This window comes from Herpailurus yagouaroundi, unplaced genomic scaffold, assembly GCF_014898765.1.
Source record: "Herpailurus yagouaroundi ecotype Mexico unplaced genomic scaffold, PumYag 162, whole genome shotgun sequence".
NCBI classification, from domain to species: Eukaryota; Metazoa; Chordata; class Mammalia; order Carnivora; family Felidae; genus Herpailurus; species Herpailurus yagouaroundi.
This window is the reverse complement of record NW_024412403.1, coordinates 20,611,378-20,629,858: the sequence shown is the minus strand read 5'-3', so window position 1 is coordinate 20,629,858 and position 18,481 is coordinate 20,611,378. Positions and strand designations below refer to the sequence as shown.

General features: G+C 39.5%; 1 long non-coding RNA gene across 1 annotated transcript in view; it reads right to left on the bottom strand.

The window, feature by feature from the left end:
- Positions 1 to 10,358: 10,358 nt before the first annotated feature.
- LOC121035743 (uncharacterized) overlaps positions 10,359 to 18,481 on the bottom strand; it is a 26,967-nt gene continuing 18,844 nt past the window's right edge. Inside the window, exons 3-4 of the long non-coding RNA XR_005793043.1 lie at positions 14,349 to 14,363; positions 10,359 to 10,374 (exon numbers count right to left, since the gene is read on the bottom strand). This is a non-coding gene — a long non-coding RNA (uncharacterized LOC121035743). The remainder of the gene's footprint in view (positions 10,375 to 14,348; positions 14,364 to 18,481) is intronic.

The window sequence follows — 18,481 nt, the reverse complement described above, 5'->3', positions numbered from 1 at the left end:
AAGCACAAGATACAATGACATCATATAACTGACATTAATAGAGATGATATTCTATTGAGAGAAACAGCAAATTTTAAGCCAATAAGTCGAAGGAAGAATTTCAGAAAATTTCAGATACTAAAATCTGTGACAAAATAAAACCTCTGTGGGGTGACAGGGACAGACTGGGAATATGGAGAAGCAACTACTTTAGAGAAAGTGGACTTTGAAGACTTGTCTGTCCTGAGAAAACTTTTTAAATTCATTAATGTCAATTTTCTTTAAAAAAATGGTTTTGTGTATCTTTGAAAAACATGATTTGGGTAGTCATAGGCCCCAAATAGAAATAGGTCCTATTTGAAGCAAAGAAACGTAACCAGAAGAAGTAACTTTAAGGTGTAGGTAAGAAGGGGTGCATTAGGATGAGACAATAGGTAATAGAAGACAAAAATAAGTACATCAGTGGGGCTTCGAGTCCTTTCTTTCCCTCTGAGTAGGGAAACTGGCTTTGGTTTTGCTTGCTGAGTCTTTTCCATCCCACTGAGAAGAGTGCTGCTGTTTTTAGAATAGGAGAATTTGGCACCATTAAAATCAGAGATTGAGGAAGTGGCCAAAACAAAAAATCCATGTAGGTTTTTTCCATGAGAAAAAGAGTCAGAGAGGGTTAATGAGACTGCTGAGACTCTTGCCAAAGGTGGGAGTCACAGGGGCATGGATGTCACAGGTGCGCGTGGGAGAGTGGTACGTCGATGGGGTGAGGTGAAGGTAGATGCAGTGTGAAAGGGTAAGGAAACTGGAATTTTTTTTCCCCCAGGAGTATGAGCATTTAGAGAATGGGAAAGAAGGCAGATTTTAATAAGATTTGCAGTGAACTAAGTACTTCAACGTGTTTTGGACTTTTAAGAAAAGTAAGTAAAACCATGATTTATTTTGGGGGGTGTGTTTCTTTAAAGGCATCATAAACTTTGGGCAGGGGCCTCGAGGACCATAGCATCCCCAGGGTTACAAAAGCGTTATCAGTGCTTCCTCCAAAGACCCCATTCCCATCCATCCGTTCAGTTGATGGTCTGAGTTCTCTGGATGCTCCAACGCTTCTGTTGGTGCAAATAAATAAATAGATAAATAAATAAATAAGTAAATAAAAGCCCCTTAGAATTTAAGAAATTTTATAGTTCGTCAAGTAAGTTTGGAATAAAATCTGTTTTCTTTGCATTGCAGCATAGATGAATCAGTTACCTTTGAGCTGCTTCTGGAAATCCATCGCACTTTAGGAGTTTCCAGTTTGTCCCATGAAACCCTTGTTTGAGTCTCTTGGATATCTGGCATCCAGATAATCCTTTTCTTAGCCATGACTCCTATTTTTGCAGGGGAGCAGGGGATAACTCCAGACTATCCTGCACTCTAAGCCTGGGGCTGCCTTGGACTTGGCTGTTCATTTCAAAACTTTGGCTCAATATCTTTTCATCAATCTTCATTTTTGCTTGCCCTTGCTCATATGAAACTTCTAGAAAAACCTAAAATCATCTGAGACTCCACGCAAAACTTATACCTTCCCTGAGCTACATATTTGAAGCCCCATGCCTGATGTGTCCACCATTTTCCAGAGTTGCTGACCATTGATCCTTGACATCTAGACTGAATATGCTGACTTCTTCCGGAACTTGGTCTCTAACTGCTGGCCGTCTCAAAGGGTCTCCAGCCTTATATACTTTTCCCTGCGTCCTCAAAACTGTTCTCTTAGCCTTAACACTTAAGTATCAGTCCCATTTTCTTTACATATTCCATGCCGATGGCTCTGTCACGTGGTCTCCCCTAGCCCAAAGTGCTTGACGAATACCGACTATGTATCGAAACACAATTGTACTAAATTAAAAATATGGAATGGAAAATAAAAAGTGATTTTTTTCACACCCTTATTGATATCCAAAGAGCTTTTTTTTTTTTTTTTAATTTTTTTTTTCAACCTTTTTTAAATTTATTTTTGGGACAGAGAGAGACAGAGCATGAACGGGGGAGGGGCAGAGAGAGAGGGAGACACAGAATCGGAAACAGGCTGCAGGCTCCGAGCCATCAGCCCAGAGCCTGACGTGGGGCTCGAACTCACGGACCGCGAGATCGTGACCTGGCTGAAGTCGGACGCTTAACCGACTGCGCCACCCAGGCGCCCCAGAGCTTTAAAGATGAAAAAATAGACACTGTTATTTGTAAGTACTAAATCAACTTTAATGGAAAGCTGATATTTCTTACGCATGTCTATACCTTTATCACCCTACAAAAATTTCTATACTTAGAAAGTGATTGGCTATCGGGGAATGGAACTCATCGACTGGGATTAAAAAACCCTCAAATTCTCAAGTCTGTTGACTTACTGAACCAACTGAACGATTAACCATTAAATTATGCTTGAAATCCTCCTATGGTTTCCTACTCATAAGAACAAAGATTTTCATTGTAAAATATACTTGCAAGTAAAGCATATATATCAGCAACACTGTCTTTTAAACTCACACAGACAGCTCTTCAACATATTCTCTGATTACTTTGCTTTTTCCACCCTATTCCCTTTTACCTTTGTCAAATAGATTTCTCTTCTGAGCACGATATACCTTGTCTCGATATTTTTTTTTTCTGCGTGAATCTCGTACCAATGATATGCATGGCTTTACTACAATATTCATTTATCCTTATTCTGCTCTATTCCCATCCCAGGCCCACCAGGTTTTTTGTGTGTTTGTTTGTTTGTTTTTTACGTTTCTTTGTTGTGTTTCAATGGATTTCTTTCCTGAAATCAGAGGTAAGATGAATGTGAAGCCATTGAAGTGTTCACGTATTGCAACATCTGTGTCCCCAGCCTTTGTCCAGAGCACACATCCATTGAGCCTCCTGTCATATAGGTAACCTTATTCCTTCTTGGTGCACTGATAGTAATTTGTACCTAATCTCATCAAATTTCCTACCTGGATCCAAGTTGGGAAGCATAGACTCAGCGTCCGTCTTAACGCTGTCTGCAGAGGAATATGGTGAGAGACAGCTTGTGCTTTGACCTTGCTAACCCTTTAGTAAATTACATGCAAGGGTAAAGAGGATGATTTTCTTGCTGATAAAACACATTCTTTAATCTCCTTTTTCCAACAATATATTTAATGACACCAGAGGGCATAAGCCCTCTGGTGCCTAATATAATAAATGCATAATTAAACACATAAAATTAAAAAAAATAGCCTTTACAAAGAACATTATGTTTTATACAGGAAGAGGAGACTTCGGAATGGTATACAAATCTTTCTGTCCTGCAGGGAAATGCACCTGCAGCAGCGTTACAAAACTATGGATGTCAGGAGGGACTTGTTCCCACTACTATATGTGAGATGCTTTACTTGTAATGCTGTTATAACAAACCCTACGCAAATGGTATAATTATTCCCATTTTACAGCGGGAACTCAGAACCAGGAAATGACTCACCAAGTTAGAAGTGGGATCTGGATTCGAAAAAAGTCTGGTTAGTCTAATAGCTCTTGTGTGGTTAAACTGCAGCCCACTATGCAATTCCTGCAAATAAAATGGCTATTAGGGTTTTCGTCTCTTTGAAAGCAAAGATACAGTGTCCCTTAGGGGTTTTAGATAAATAGGCAGGGTTTCTTAAAGTTACAATCATAGGGCATGAATTAGACGTACTATTAAATATATGTGTACATATGTGTCTACACATTTATTATATATTCCACTATATATTTTAATATTATTTTATATATGTGTATATATATTTATAGTTTTATATATGTATATATATTTATAATATAACTATATTATATTAACATATGTTAATATTAAGTCTTTGAAACCTATGCCTTATAATTGCAACTTTTGGAACTTTATTATACACTAAAATGTATTGTTCTTGTAGCTTCCTGACCTCATGACGTGGAGTCCTATTCAACAGACCCATTTTTCCTCAACCTAAACACAAGATGTATATTAATGGGATTCATTTTTAAAAGTTTACTCCTATGATTCTCTGGGTGTGTTTCTTTGCTCTTTGTTTCTTCTTGCCTTTTTTATCTATTCATACGTTATCATCTTCACTTAAGCCTCTTGAGGCATATGTATTTCAAAATTAACAGAACATTAAAGTTCTGTTTCACAAGGAAATGGGGGGATAAAAATAAGGAAAGTATAAGGAAACCTACATATATGTGGCACTCCTGCCATCTTGTGGGTTTCCTGTGTTATCTATAGACCTCATTTACTTTTTCTTTTCATTTTTTAATCTAGGATAGGGGTGATTTTTGACAGAGTATTTTGAATATCTTGGCTCAGCTCCTATACTGCCAATTATTTAAACCTAACATACTCAATAATAAACAAACAGAAAACAAAATGTAATTTATTCTCAAGTAGTTCAGAAAAATTATATCTACACCTATGTCTATAATCTATAGCTATACTGGGGCACCTGGGTGACTCAGTTGGTTAAACGCCTCTTGGTTTCTGCTCAGGTCGTGATCTCTCAGTTTCCGGAGTTCAAGCCCCACGTCAGGCTCTGCACTGTCACTACAGGACCTGCTTGGGATTCTCTTTCTCCCTCTCTCTCTGCCCCTCCTCCACTCATGCTGTCTCTGTCTCTCTCAAAGAAATAAATAGACTTTAAAAATAATACTGTATAGCTATACATACACCTGTATCTTATGCCAATACCTTTTCAAGAAAAAGAAGAAAGCTAATGGCAAATGAATGGGGCAAAATGATAACAATAGATAAATTTGGGTAATATTCTATCCTTATTCTTGCAATTTTTCTCTATTTCAAATTACTTGCCAATAAACAATGTATCTCTCTTCTCTCTCTCTCTCTCTCTCTCTGTCTCTCTCTCTCGTCTTCATAGATACTAGTCCAGCAGTTACCCCTTCTCCCACTGTATTATCAGTCTTTCTTCCTGTACTGAATTAGTTTGAAAAACCTCTCAATGCCCCCAACCCCCTCTTCTCAGCTATTGCATACTTTCTTATGGACCTTGCCAGAAAAAAATTCTTCTAGAGGAGAGTCTGTACTTGTTCCCATTTATTTCACCCTCATTCTATCTTAGAACATTAGCTTTAACATAATATAATTAATAATTAAAACCCAGCTCCTGATGTTCCTTTCTAACCTATCTTTCCAACTGTCTTCCCATCGAATTAATGGCAATTCCATTATCCCATTTGTCCAAAATCCTCTGCACATGTATGGTATTCCTCTTTTTCTCACAAAGCACATTAATCTATCAGCAGACTTTATAAGTTCTAAAATCATATATCTATATCTATATCTGTATCTATATCATCTATATCTATCTATAGACCTTTCACTTGACCATTCAACTCCTCCACTACAACCTGATTCAACCGCCGACCCCTTGGGTTACTTCCATAGCCTTCTAATGGGTCAGCTAAGCGTGGGTGGCTCAGTCAGTTGAGTGTACAACTTTGGTTCAGGTCGTGATCTCAAGGCTCGTGAGTTCGAGTCTCACGTTGGGCTCTGTGCTGAGACCTCAGAGCCTGGAGACTGCTTCAGATTCTGTGTCTTCCTCTCTCTCTTTGTCCCTCCCCCTCTCCTGTTCTGTCTTTCTCTCTCAAAAATAAATAAACATTAAAAAAATTAATGGGTCAACCCATCTCAATTCTTGATTCTCTGGAATGTGATCTCAGTACTGTATCCTGAACAATTATTTTAAATAAGTAAGACCAAGTCATCACTCTATTCAATACCTATAATATCTTCAATTTTGAGGTCCCAAAGTCCTTACAAAAGCCTAGAAAGCCCTTTAGAATCTGTCCGCCCCTCTAGCACTCTTCCCTGGGCACACCCTGACCCACACCTCTTACCTGATGACTTTAACTCTTGTACAGAGACTCCTGTCTTCCAGCCTCCCTAGTTGCCTCACTGTCCTTCAATCATACCAGCATGCCCCTGCCTTGGTACCTTTGGACTTCCTTTATTTTCCTTCAATTTTTCTTTCCTAAAGATTTGCACACATGAACATTTTTCATAATTTCGTAAAAACTTATTTTGCAAGAGAGAGAGAGAGAACAGGGGAGGGGGAGATACAGAGGGAGAGAGAAAATCCCAAGCAGTTTCCACACATCAGCACTGAGCCTGACTCGGGGGTTGAACTCAGGAACCATAAGATCATGACCTGAGCTGAGACCAAGAGTTGGACGCTTCACCACTGAGCCACCCAGGCGCTCCTACAGATGAACGTTTTTTAAACTTTACTCAAATATCACCTTTGTGGTGGTCAAGTTCAAATTCATGACACTGCATCATGCACTCCACGTGCTCCTTGTTTTCCCTCCTTTTTTTCCCATCATAATATTCCAATACCGGCTATATGTTTGTTTATATCTATTTGCCCATTGAGGATATAACCTTTCTGTGTGCCAGGATTTTGTCCTTCTGGTTAGCCCAGTACAGTGGCTGGCTCATTGAAAGTGATCGATAAATATATCCACAAAGAGTAACTGAATCCTTTTTAAAGACAATCGTCCAAGTTGCTTTTTCTGATGATGGAAATTAAAATAAGTAACTGTACAAACTGTACATTTGAATAGTTGATTAAAAGGAGATCCATATGCTGAAAAAAAAGATGTAACAAATACATGTGTTTGTGTTATTTTTCTCACAAAACTTAAACTTATCAATTCTTCTCTCTTTGAGGTATGAAGCCTCTAGAAGCCTCTTGGCTACTTTTACAACCCAGGACTGTCCTTTTCAAAGGACCTGGGGGTCATGCTTTTGAGATACAATCATCAAGGAAGATAGAGCCTCTATTTGCCAGTCTGTAAGAGGGTAGAAACTTAACTTCAAAGAGTAACCTACTCCAAGTTGTAAAAAGATACCTTGTAAAGATAGAAGAAAGTTTACTTTATTTTGGGTAAAGCCAGTTAGTAAACTAAGATGCCCTAATATCCGGCCTGCAACCCAGGCTTTGTCTCATAAGAGCTGATTATCAGGACTTGATCTTTCCTTTGTCTCAGGTTGCTGGCGATAGTGTTGGAATGAAATCAATTTCTTTATTCATCTTATTACAGTCTTTGGAAAAGGGTGGCTCACCAGAAGACACTCCTGGGATCTACTTAACAAATGTTAATTTAACAAAGTTATAGCACGGGTCCATTAAAGAAACCTCGCTTAAAATATGTTTTTCTGAAACTGATATAAATGCTCATTTTTCATAGAAATGAAAATCATTTAGCCCCATATTCCATAACCAATATATGAAATCTGGAAAGTGCTAAATTATATGCAGCTATGTTGAAGAAAGGTTTTTCCAAGCCTTTCATTTTTAAATTTGGCACTTAATGAATTTGGTCCTACAGAAATGAATTTTCTAACTCATTCTCATCAAATTATTGGTGAAGGTTTTGTGAAGGCAGAAAGTACATTGATTGTGTATGAAACCTCACTGACAGTCGGAAAATTGAGTAGTTCAGACACTGTTATCCCACTTTTTTGCTCTCTCTCCTACTTTTTCATCCATCTTCAATATAAACTCCACTGGGACTCTTTTAAAGATTTTTTCAATTACGTATTTATCTCAGAGACTATCCCTCTAGCCCTGTAATCTCCACTTCCTTTTATATCACATTCACTTTCATTCAACTATTTGATTTTCATGCTCAAATTCTCTGAAGTGAATGGTTTCTTCATATTTCATGATGTGATGCTATACCAGTGCATTCACAACCTAAAATTAAATTTTCCATTTTAACTCTATAACACTGTAACTGCCCAGATAATCTTCCGTCTATTATTCTTTCTTATTCCCTTAAGGTATTAATCATTTTCAACTGTCCACTCCTCCCAGCTTTCTCTATTAGATTTTTATTGTGATTTATTTATTGACTTGCTATTGGCCATAAATTAATTTAATATTGCTTTCACAGGAAGAAACAAGAAGGGACAAAGATGTAGCATTTAAAATCAGTAGACTTAGTTTGTTACTGATGTGGATACAAAAAGAATATGCAGGAAAAAAATGTTTTCTACCTATTTTGTGCTATTATGTTTAGACCTGAAAGTGAGAGTTTTCACTCATGTAACTTATTACCTATCACCTTGGAGATCTGACTCCACCAGCTTTTCGTTATTTCTGCCACTTGCAGATTTGAAGTGGAAGGAGGTCTTTAAAACGGACAAGAGGATTTAAAAAAAAAAAAAGATTAATTGGTGTTTTGTGTCACAGCCAGGTTATTTGTGCTTTCTGTATCTTTGAGCTATTTTACAACTCTGTAAATTGTAAAAAACTGATAATAATACAAATGAGTTTTGTCCACAGAAATGCTAAGCATTTGTGTCCAGTAGAATGCAATTGATTATTGCTTTGTGGATAGACCATTTTTTGCATACATTTGCAAATCTATTTAAGCATTCTGTCACTGAATACAAATGTGTGAATTTTTAAATTTTGTTTGAACTAATTTGTAACCTCTTACTGATTTCCTTATGAACTCATGAATTGAATTAAATCACTGACGGGTTCATTTCATATTTGTATGATATTCATCATTATGCCCTCTTTTTAAACTTATTCTTGACAACAGTAAAGAAAAGCAGTTCATTGCCTAATGTTAAGTCAAGTGGCTTTAACCTAAGAAACATGCTAGCCAAGCACTAGGTTTATAACCTCCTCCATGATTCAAGTATTAAGGTTCCCTTCTCCTACTGTTCTCTGGGCCAAAAGGTAAGGAGATGTCAACCCTATTACTGTTATGCGGAATAATTCCAATAACGTTCAATATTTAGAGTGTGTATGTGTGTAAATGTACACATGCTTTAAGACGATATTGGAAATCAGCCTTCTTTATGTAGCTGCAATGTTCAGCCAGAAAATTTGGAGCCAGCCCAATCTCCAGACTTTGGAGGCTGCTTGAATCCCATTGAGAGCTAATGTAAGCGTCTTCCAACAAAAATGCAATGTTACTGACAGTGCTAGAATTCATTCTAGCTTGCTTTACAGCAATTAACATTATACAGATTCATCCTTAGTTTTTATAACATTAATTCCATTATTCATGTTGATAATGTCTATTGCAGAAGCTATACAAATACATATCACTCCCCCAGACTTAATTTTTTTTTTCAACGTTTATTTATTTTTGGGACAGAGAGAGACAGAGCATGAACGGGGGAGGGGCAGAGAGAGAGGGAGACACAGAATCGGAAACAGGCTCTGGGCTCTGAGGCATCAGCCCAGAGCCCGACGCGGGGCTCGAACTCACAGACAGTGAGATCGTGACCTGGCTGAAGTCGGACGCTTAACCGACTGCGCCACCCAGGCGCCCCACTCCCCCAGACTTAAAAAAAAAAAGACCTAACTTCCCAAAGCAACAGAATGGTTGTCAAACTAACATTTAACATTTTTATTTTTCATAAAGATATTTACTTTGACTCTTTTTCTTGTATTCTTTTTTTAAAAATTTACATCCAAATTAATTAGCATATATTACAATAATGTTTTCAGGAGTAGATTCTGGTGATTCATCCCCTGTGTATAACACCCAGTGCTCAACCCAACACATTTCTTCCTTACACATTGATTCTTTTTATAGAGTTAATAAAATACTTTCATTTAGCAGGTGAAGAATGTTATCAAGAAACCATCCTGTCCTTTTTCCTTTGCTCTATGACCTCTCCCACTACGTTAAATCTCTGTTTTTCAATTCTGCCTTATAAACATCTCATAAAAACTACACATTCTCTCCATTCCCTGCCACTGGAATAAGTCTGGCCACCTGGACTTTATTATCTGGTTTCCTATAAACGCCTCTCTTACTCTTCATCTCCTCTTTCTGATGATTTTATAGGTTCTAGTCTTCTAAAACACATGGTCCAAACTCTTCATGTTACATATAAGATCTTTCTTGTCCTCTCCTCCAACTATTTTCTAAATTTCATCTAATGTACCCATTAGATTTTAGAGCATCTCTCACCCAATTCACATTGCAGCCACTTTCAGAACAACCAGATCAAGACATGATGCTCATCTTATACTGCAATCTTCATACACTGATAAACTAAACAGCCTCAATGTTTACTTCAAGTATCTCCAATTTTTATTTTTTTCTTATCTTATTACTTTACTTACCCTTCCCCAGAGGTTCTCACACTTGATGTGTCACCTTGGTCCTCTAGGAAGCACATGTTAAAAAGAAGTTAGAAGTAAAACCTTGTAAGGGGTGCCTGGGTGGCTCAGTTGGTTAAGTGTCTGACTTCGGCTCAGGTCATGATCTTACGGTTTGCGAGCTTGAGCCCCGCACCGGGCTGTGTGCTGACAGCTCGGAGCCTGGAGTCTGCTTCAGATTCCGTGCCTCCCTCTCTCTCTGCCCCTCCCCTGCTCATGCTCTGTCTCTCTCTGTCTCTCAGTAATAAATAAACGTTAAAAATTAAAAAAAAAAAAAAAACAACAGAAGGAACACCCGTGAAAGCTAAAAGGAGCAGGAAGCAGAACAGGCCATATCAAGGCACCAGAACGCAATGGAGATCAGAAACCTGTGAGAGGGAAGGAGAAGGAAGATGATTGTACAAGGGAATCTCAGACTGTGATCCAGACCTGACAGCATATGAGACAACCCTTTGAGAAACTGCAGAGCAAAGATTACCCATTGTAGAATTTCTGTATTGAATAAAAATGGCCAACCCATACCTCCACCACACTTAGTCTGGACTTGGGCTGCTCAGGTGAAGTGTGGTTGGCTGAAAAACTGAGGTACGTCCCAAGGCTGTCAACGTTGTCAATGTTGAAGCTGAAGAGCAAATTCTTTGTTGAAAAAAGACTCCACCAGCACACGTCCTGAGACCATACCCGGCCAGCCTAAGACTTCTGTACTGTGTGATTTGGTACATTAAAAAAAATGTTCTCCCATATTGATCTGGCATGGCATTTTGTCTGGCTCATTCTAGAGACGTATCTCTTAAGTCTGTAGATAGGTTACACACATACTATCCCTACAAATTGGAGGCTCTCTCAATTTCATAGTTTTTATTCACTTGAATGGTTACCTGTTTAACACTGACAAACCAAAAATCAACCTTTAGGATGATCACATGAACACTTTGGTGTGCAACTAAGTCGAACTATCCGCCAGTCACCTTCCATGAGAAACTGAAATTAATTCGATGAAAAATACATCTCTGGTAGCCCTATGTGGTAGAGTGGAACAGAGTTCACACTATTCACTACCCATCACTACATATTTTTATTCCAGAGCCCCTCTGTATGGAAATATTATACCTCACATCCACTGACAAACTTAGATATATGACTTACTTTAGCAGATGAAATATGACAGGAAGTGAAATGAAGTACTTCTGAAGAAATGTCTCCGAAGCTATCAAAGTTTAACTATTACTCCTTATATATTTTTCTCTTCTGCAAGACTTACAATGATAGGGAGGCAGATAGGGGCTGTCTAAAAATAAAATTTAAGAAAAGATGGAAAAGACGAACAACAAAGAAATCATGTATAAGCGTCTCACAATACACAGAGTGTGAGGTAAAAAACAAACCTTTGTTATTTTAAAGCCATTGAATTTTTCTGAGCTGTTTGCTACTGAAGAATGCCCTAGCCTAAGAAGATTGATGCACTTTGCCTTCACTGGTCAACGTTGGGGCTTCAGTATGGTGGGAGCCGGGGTTTGTATTCTGGGGCTAGTTTCTTGATATCCCATGTCTCTTGAGTAAAACAGAATAAGAATAAGACTTACTTTGTTTGGCTCAAACTCCATGTGTTGTCATAAACAGATGAGTTGAAACATGTAAGAAGAAGAATTCTAGAAGGATCCCTGGAACATAATGGAAGCTTCCAAGATGCTATCTGTCAGGTGCCACGGTGTCCACCAATGCTATTGGTTCTATCCCTGGTCTTCCTATCACTACCACAGCCCAATCAAAGACATTGGCTCGATCCGAATTTCCCAATTCTATCACTTACTTAATTTAGCATCTGGCATAATTTCTTTAAACAATTGAGCCTCGGTTTTCCCACATAAATTACTTCATATACATAAGTGTTTTATTAAATATTTAGATGACAATGAGTATATCAGACTCCTCTGGTGGCCACCAGAGTCATTTTCCAAATGGGTTCATTTTCCAAATATTTTGATAAAGCAGTGGCTTCGTTTTGTTATTAACTTCTAATGATCATATCTAGTGATTTTTTTATTGTCCCCCCCCCTTTACTCTTAGACTGATAAAGGCAATCTGAACACTCTCAAACCTTTCAGTTCACCTTTTTGGATATCCTAATATTTTATTTTCATACACTTTCATGTATTTCTTGCTCTAAACAGAGGTCTAAATAAATAGTTTTAAATATCAACATATCTGGTAGAAAGGAAATCCTACAAAGTTGTATGCTAATTTGGCAAACACTTGAAAGTATCTGAATGGTCATAAGTTATGGCGCTTCAAGGAAAACTCTTTCTGGAAGCTATTCTTTCTACTGTCATATTTTCAAGGCTGGAGAATAATACTCTGTTTCATTTCTTTTACCAGGAATAGTTAAATAAGAAGACAACCTTTGTTTCTTAGAAATCCTATAAATTTTATTTCCTTAATTTTCCGATGTCTATCTATACTTGCCACATAAAGCGTCTTTCATCATCTGTGCATGACCTTGATATTCATTGCAACCTATTTTCCTGAATTCCACACAGGTTACAAATACATTGTTACTGGAGGGAGGGAAGATGGCGGCGTAGGAGGACGCTGGGCTCACCGCGCGTCCTGCTGATCACTTAGATTCCACCTACACCTGCCTAAATAACCGAGAAAACCTCCAGAGGATTAGCAGAACTGAGTTCCCGGAGCCAAGCGCAGACGAGAGGCCCACGGAAGAGGGTAGGAAGGGCGGCGAGGCGGTGCGCGCTCCACGGACTGGCGGGAGGGAGCCGGGGCGGAGGGGCGGCTCGCCGGCCAAGCAGAGCCCCCAAGTCTGGCTTGCAAAAGGCGGAGGGGCCTGACGAACTGTGTTCCGACAGCAAGCGCGACTTAGGGGCTGGGAGGTCATAAGTTAACAGCTCTGCTCAGAAAGCGGGAAGGCTGGAGGACAAAGGGAAGGAAAGCTGCTGAGCCCCCGGACGACAGAGCTCAGTTTGGTGGGGAACAAAGGCGCTTGCCAGCGCCATCTCCCCCGCCCATCCCCCAGCCAAAATCCCAAAGAGAACCAGTTCCTGCCAGGGAACTTGCTCGCTCCCCGCAAACACCCAACTCTGCGCTTCTGCGGAGCCAAACCTCCGGCACCGGATCTGACTCCCTGCTGCTGCCACAGGGCCCCTCCTGAAGTGGATCACCTAAGGAGAAGCAAGCTAAGCCTGCCACTCCTGCCCCTGTGCACCTTGCCTACCCACCCCAGCTAAGACGCCAGATCCCCAGCATCACAAGCCTGGCAGTGTGCAAGTAGCCCAGACAGGCCACCCCACCCCACAGTGAATCCCGCACCTAGGAGAGGGGAAGAGAAGGCAAGTACCAGTCTGACTGTGGCCCCAGCGGTGGGCTGGGGGCAGACATCAGGTCTAAGTGCGGCTCCGCCCACCAACTCCAGTTATACACCACAGCACAGGGGAAGTGCCCTGCAGGTCCTCACCACGCCAGGGACTATCCAAAATGACCAAGCGGAAGAATTCCCCTCAGAAGAATCTCCAGGAAATAACAACAGCTAATGAGCTGATCAAAAAGGATTTAAATAATATAACAGAAAGTGAATTTAGAATAATAGTCATAAAATTAATCGCTGGGCTTGAAAACAGTATAGCTGACAGCAGAGAATCTCTTGCTACAGAGATCAAGGGACTAAGGAACAGTCACGAGGAGCTGAAAAACGCTTTAAATGAAATGCATAACAAAATGGAAACCACCACAGCTCAGATTGAAGAGGCAGAGGAGAGAATAGGTGAACTAGAAGATAAAGTTATGGAAAAAGAGGAAGCTGAGAAAAAGAGAGATAAAAAAATCCAGGAGTATGAGGGGAAAATTAGAGAACTAAGTGATACACTAAAAAGAAATAATATACGCATCATTGGTATCCCAGAGGAGGAAGAGAGAGGGAAAGGTGCTGAAGGGGTACTTGAAGAAATAATAGCTGAGAACTTCCCTGAAGTGGGGAAGGAAAAAAGCATTGAAATCCAAGAGGCACAGAGAACTCCCTTCAGACGTAACTGGAATCGATCTTCTGCACGACATATCATAGTGAAACTGGCAAAATACAAGGATAAAGAGAAAATTCTGAAAGCAGCAAGGGGTAAACGTGCCCTCACATATAAAGGGAGACCTATAAGACTCGTGACTGATCTCTCTTTTGAAACTTGGCAGGCCAGAAAGAGTTGGCACGAGATTTTCAGTGTGCTAGACAGAAAAAATATGCAGCCGAGAATCCTTTATCCAGCAAGCCTGTCATTTAGAATAGAAGGAGAGATAAAGGTCTTCCCAAACAAACAAAAACTGAAGGAATTTGTCACCACTAAACCAGCCCTCCAAGAGATCCTAAGGGGGACCCTGTGAGACAAAGTACCAGAGACATCACTACAAGCATAAAACATACAGACATCACAATGACTCTAAACCCATATCTTTCTATAATAACACTGAATGTAAATGGATTAAATGCGCCAACCAAAAGACAGAGGGTATCAGAATGGATAAAAAAACAAGACCCATCTATTTGCTGTCTACAAGAGACTCATTTTAGACCTGAGGACACCTTTAGATTGAGAGTGAGGGGATGGACAACTATTTATCATGCTACTGGAAGCCAAAAGAAAGATGGAGTAGCCATACTTCTATCAGACAAACTAGACTTTAAATTAAAGGCTGTAACAAGAGATGAAGAAGGACATTATATAATAGTGACAGGGTCTATCCATCAGGAAGAGCTAACAATTATAAATGTCTATGCGCCGAATACCGGAGCGCCCAAATATATAAAATAATTACTCATAAACATAAGCAACCTTATTGATAAGAATGTGGTCATTGCAGGGAACTTTAACACCCCACTTACAGAAATGGATAGATCATCTAGACACACGGTCAATAAAGAAACAAGGGCCCTGAATGAGACATTGGATCAGATGGACTTGACAGATCTATTTAGAACTCTGCATCCCAAAGCAAGAGAATATACTTTCTTCTCGAGTGCACATGGAACATTCTCCAAGATAGATCATATACTGGGTCACAAAACAGCCCTTCATAAGTTTACAAGAATTGAAATCATACCATGCATACTTTCAGACCACAATGCTATGAAGCTTGAAATCAACCACAGAAAAAAGTCTGGAAAACCTCCAAAAGCATGGAGGTTAAAGAACACCCTACTAACGAATGAGTGGGGCAACCAGGCAATTAGAGAAGAAATTAAAAAATATATGGAAACAAACGAAAATGAAAATACAACAATCCAAACGCTTTGGGACGCAGCGAAGGCAGTCCTGAGAGGAAAATACATTGCAATCCAGGCCTATCTCAAGAAACAAGAAAAATCCCAAATACAAAATCTAACAGCACACCTAAAGGAAATAGAAGCAGAACAGCAAAGGCAGCCTAAACCCAGCAGAAGAAGAGAAATAATAAAGATCAGAGCAGAAATAAACAATATAGAATCTAAAAAAACTGTACAGCAGATCAACGAAACCAAGAGTTGGTTTTTTGAAAAAATAAACAAAATTGACAAACCTCTAGCCAGGCTTCTCAAAAAGAAACGGGAGATGACCCAAATAGATGAAATCATGAATGAAAATGGAATTATTACAACCAATCCCTCAGAGATACAAACAATTATCAGGGAATACTATGAAAAATTATATGGCAACAAATTGGACAACCTGGAAGAAATGGACAAATTCCTGAACACCCACACTCTTCCAAAACTCAATCAGGAGGAAAGAGAAAGCTTGAACAGACCCATCACCAGCGAAGAAATTGAATCGGTTATCAAAAATCTCCCAACAAATAAGAGTCCAGGACCAGATGGCTTCCCAGGGGAGTTCTACCAGACGTTTAAAGCAGAGATAATACCTATCCTTCTCAAGCTATTCCAAGAAATAGAAAGGGAAGGAAAACTTCCAGACTCATTCTATGAAGGCAGTATTACCTTGATTCCTAAACCAGACAGAGACCCAGTAAAAAAAGAGAACTACAGGCCAATATCCCTGATGAATACGGATGCCAAAATTCTCAATAAGATACTAGCAAATCGAATTCAACGGCATATAAAAAGAATTGTTCACCATGATCAAGTGGGATTCATTCCTGGGATGCAGGGCTGGTTCAACATTCGCAAATCAATCAACGTGATACATCACATTAACAAAAAAAAAGAGAAAAACCATATGATCCTGTCAATCGATGCAGAAAAGGCCTTTGACAAAATCCAGCACCCTTTCTTAATAAAAACCCTTGAGAAAGTCGGGATAGAAGGAACATACTTAAAGATCATAAAAGCCATTTATGAAAAGCCCACAGCTAACATCATCCTCAACGGGGAAAAACTGAGAGCTTTTTCCCTGAGATCAGGAACACGACAGGGATGCCCACTCTCACCGCTGTTGTTTAACATAGTGCTGGAAGTTCTAGCATCAGCAATCAGACAACAAAAGGAAATCAAAGGCATCAAAATTGGCAAAGATGAAGTCAAGCTTTCGCTTTTTGCAGATGACATGATATTATACATGGAAAATCCGACAGACTCCACCAAAACTCTGCTAGAACTGATCCATGAATTCAGCAAAGTTGCAGGATACAAAATCAATGTACAGAAATCAGTTGCATTCTTATACACTAACAATGAAGTAACAGAAAGACAAATAAGGAAACTGATCCCATTCACAATTGCACCAAGAAGCATCAAATACCTAGGAATAAATCTAACCAAAGATGTAAAGGATCTGTATGCTGAAAACTATAGAAAGGTTATGAAGGTAATTGAAGAAGATTTAAAGAAATGGAAAGACATTCCCTGCTCATGGATTGGAAGAATAAATATTGTCAAAATGTCAATACTACCCAAAGCTATCTACACATTCAATGCAATCCCAATCAAAATTGCACCAGCATTCTTCTCGAAACTAGAACAAGCAATCCTAAAATTCATATGGAACCACAAAAGGCCCCGAATAGCCAAAGTAATTTTGAAGAAGAAGACCAAAGCAGGAGGCATCACAATCCCGGACTTTAGCCTCTACTACAAAGCTGTCATCATCAAGACAGCATGGTATTGGCACAAAAACAGACACATAGACCAATGGAATAGAATAGAAACCCCAGAACTAGACCCACAAACGTATGGCCAACTCATCTTTGACAAAGCAGGAAAGAACATCCAATGGAAAAAAGACAGTCTCTTTAACAAATGGTGCTGGGAGAACTGGACAGCAACATGCAGAAGGTTGAAACTAGACCACTTTCTCACAGCATTCACAAAAATAAACTCAAAATGGATCAAGGACCTGAATGTGAGACAGGAAACCATCAAAACCCTAGAGGAGAAAGCAGGAAAAGACCTCTCTGACCTCAGCCGTAGCAATCTCTTACTCGACACATCCCCAAAGGCAAGGGAATTAAAAGCAAAAGTGAATGACTGGGACCTTATGAAGATCAAAAGCTTCTGCACAGCAAAGGAAACAACCAACAAAACTAAAAGGCAACCAACGGAATGGGAAAAGATATTTGCAAATGACCTATCGGACAAAGGGCTAGTATCCAAAATCTATAAAGAGCTCACCAAACTCCACACCCGAAAAGCAAATAACCCAGTGAAGAAATGGGCAGAAAACATGAATAGACACTTCTCTAAAGAAGACATCCGGATGGCCAACAGGCACATGAAAAGATGTTCAGCGTCGCTCCTTCTCAGGGAAATACAAATCAAAACCACACTCAGGTATCACCTCACGCCAGTCAGAGTGGCCAAAATGAACAAATCAGGAGACTATAGATGCTGGAGAGGATGTGGAGAAATGGGAACCCTCTTGCACTGTTGGTGGGAATGCAAATTGGTGCAGCCGCTCTGGAAAGCAGTGTGGAGGTTCCTCAGAAAATTAAAAATAGACCTACCCTATGACCCAGCAATAGCACTGCTAGGAATTTATCCAAGGGACACAGGAGTACTGATGCATAGGGGCACTTGTACCCCAATGTTCATAGCAGCACTCTCAACAATAGCCAAATTATGGAAAGAGCCTAAATGTCCATCAACTGATGAATGGATAAAGAAATTGTGGTTTATATACACTATGGAATACTACGTGGCAATGAGAAAAAATGAAATATGGCCTTTTGTAGCAACGTGGATGGAACTGGAGAGTGTGATGCTAAGTGAAATAAGCCATACAGAGAAAGACAGATACCATATGGTTTCACTCTTATGTGGATCCTGAGAAACTTAACAGGAACCCATGGGGGAGGGGAAGGAAAAAAAAAAAAAGAGGTTAGAGTGGGAGAGAGCCAAAGCATAAGAGACTGTT